Source organism: Pteropus alecto, unplaced genomic scaffold (genome assembly GCF_000325575.1).
Source record: "Pteropus alecto unplaced genomic scaffold, ASM32557v1 scaffold71, whole genome shotgun sequence".
In the NCBI taxonomy this organism is placed as follows: domain Eukaryota; kingdom Metazoa; phylum Chordata; class Mammalia; order Chiroptera; family Pteropodidae; genus Pteropus; species Pteropus alecto.
This window is the reverse complement of record NW_006433024.1, coordinates 17,019,994-17,023,056: the sequence shown is the minus strand read 5'-3', so window position 1 is coordinate 17,023,056 and position 3,063 is coordinate 17,019,994.

The following is a 3,063-nucleotide window of genomic DNA, read 5'->3' as shown; positions in this document are numbered from 1 at the left end:
ATATATATATATAGTGTACATATATATTTTAAACCTTGGCTTTTACCTTATTTTTATTTCTGGTTGTGTAAAATAGTTGGGAAATAAAAGGTAGGCTTTTGAAACACCTAAGGGAAGCGATGTGTTATCTTTTATTCTTAAAGCCACACAGTAGTGGAAGCTTCAGAACCTGGACGGTTGTTAGTTTAGGGCAGTGCTGTCCAGTAGAAATAGAACGTGAGCCATGAGCCATATAAATAACTTAAAAGAAAGACTGAAATAACTAACACATTTTATTTAGCCCATTATATACAACATGTTGTTAGTTCAATATGAAATCCATACATATTAGTGAGATACATATTTTTTTTTGTACTAAGTCTTGGAAATCAGTACGTATTTTACGTGTACATTTCATCTAAATTCACACTATCCAGCTTGCAGGGACTTAATAGCCGCGTGTGGCTAGTGGCTACTATATTGGGCAGCATAGGTCTAAGCTGGAAGTCCAGGTCTGGAGAGCATTGGCATCATCTGGGAGCTTATTAATAAGCACATTCTCGACTCTTCCCATCTCCATCAGATTCTACCTTTTCACTAGAGTCCCAAGTGACTGGTATGTATATTAAAATTTGAGAAGCACTTCCCTCTAGTGAACCAACATGCAGGCCAAGCCAGTAGCCTGGCCTCTACCTTCTAGTTAGAGATTTTCATCTTAGGTATTTCAGGGCTGCCTTCTAGCTTTGTGTGTCATTTTGTATTTAGGTTCGCAGGAATAAAAATTTGCCAAGTATTTAAACATTACTTCATACTATGGAAGCAATGCACAGCATTGGTTTTTTGTTCTTTCTGAGAGCAGCTTTTCTTGAGGACTGAAGTAATGAACATTCATTTCACTAAAAATGTATGGCTTATCTGCTTTTTGCCTACTACTCTGCTAGACCCTGGCTGTGGAAATCTGACCCCTGATCATTGTGCAATCTAGTAGGATGTTGGTAGGTTGGCAATTGAAATATAGGATAATAGGGGTGTTTTAAAGACGCATGTGTAGAAGAGAGCAACTAATCAGGTGAAAGACTTGGTTGGAGCAAAGATACTGATTCAGGCAGAATAAACAATACACGTGAAAAAGTGAAATTGGAAGAAGGTTGTAAGGGTTTATTGTATGTCATACCAAGGAATTTAAATGTATACGGTAGAAAAGTTCCAAAGTTTTGAAATAGAGAAGTGGCCAGTGATGGAGTCCCTTCGTTGTCAGCATCTTATTTTGAGGCAGGAGTCATCTATCTCACTTGTGTATCAAGCTGCTAAGTAATGGCAATCATCATCACCTAACATTTGTTGAGTGTTTAATATGTACTGGGCACAGTACACACATAATTCCTATTAATTTTTGCTAATTCACCTAGTGTCAGCTAATTAAATAATTTGGCCAAGATCGTACAGCTAATAAGCAGCAGAACTCAGATTTGGACTCAGATCTACCTGACTGTAGAGCCTGAGCCTGGATGAAGGATGGTGAGAAGTTTGAGAGAGAAGCCCCACTATCACATGTTTTGGCCATCAGCAATTTCTTTGACACAAGTTAACCTATAAAGGGGTAGAATCATAGCTTCTGTAGCTTTAATGTACCACCCACCTCTATTTTTCCTAAATGATAACACTTGTCTTTTGGGATCCTGTATTATTTTTCTATTGCTTATAACAGATCATTGCAAATTTAGCATCTTAACACACACACTTTTCTTAGTTTCCATGGATCAAGCGTCTGGCGTGGTGTGGCTGGGTTCTCTATTTAGCATCTCACATGACCGATATCAAGGATGCAAGCTCATCTTGGGCTTGGGGGCCTTTTCCTAGCTCTTGTAAGTTCTTGACAGAATGCTGTTCTTTGCCATTGGAAGACTGAGGTCCCAGTTTTCTTGCTGGCTGCTGACTGGCCATTCTCAGCTCTAAGGCCACCCACCATTCCTTGCCATGTGGCCCTCTCAATATGGTATTTGTTCCTTCAAGGCAAGCAGGAACACCTCCATTGCTTGAGTTTCTTGACTTCCTCCATCTCTGATCTTGAGGCCCAGATTTAAAGGGCTCATGTGTTTAGATAAGGTCCACCTGGATAATCTCTCTTGATTACCCCCAAATCAACTGATCAGTATCCTTAATGACATCTTCAAAAATTCTTTTTGCCATATAACATGGTAAACCACATGTTCTCCTCACATTCAAGGGAGATTTTGTGAGGGCAAGGATCATTGGGGGTCTTCTTAGAATTCTGCTCCTCTAGCCTTTCACTGAACTTTTAAGCATCATACAGTAACACTTAGAAGTGCTTTTGCTCATCCAGTTCACTGCCTGAAATCGTTCCCTCGCTTTCTTTTTTCAAATTTATTATTTAAGGTACAGCTCAAGTCCCAGATTGTAAAACAGTCTGCCAACTTCTATATGCCTTCCCTGATTTCTTTAACACTAATATGACAATACCATGTTACTTTGTGACATTACATTGTAAATTTTGAACAGCTAAACTCTCAAGTAATTCTTTAATTCTTTAATTCTTTAATTAGTTAGATGGTTAGAGTTAACATTAGTTTAAATTTTGTTACTTGATTATCTTTTGCTTCATAGTTAACCAACTTAAATCTTAGTGGCTTTAATTTTACGTTTTAAAACATGATTTATTATTTTTTCATAGTTTGTTGCTGGACTCAACTGGGCGGTTCTGCTTCCTGCTGTTAGCTGGGGTCACTCATAATTATGGCTGCATTCAGTTGAGACCTTGGTTGGGGCTGGAATGTCTTAAAATAGCTTTACTCACATCTAGTGCTTTTTGGAGTGGCCAAAATGGCTAGGGGGTGGCTGGGCCTCTATCTCAGTCAGGGTAGTTACAGAAGCTTCTTACATAGTGGCTCAGGGCTCCAAAAGAGTGAAGGTAGAAGCTGCCAGGCTCCTTGAAGTCCAGACCCAGAACTGGCAAAGTCACTTCTGCGTTCTATTGGTCAAAGAAAGTACAAGGCTAGCCCAGATTCTGGGGGAAACGGAAACAGACTCATCTTCGTAAGTGAAGCAGCATGTTCTAGCAGGAAT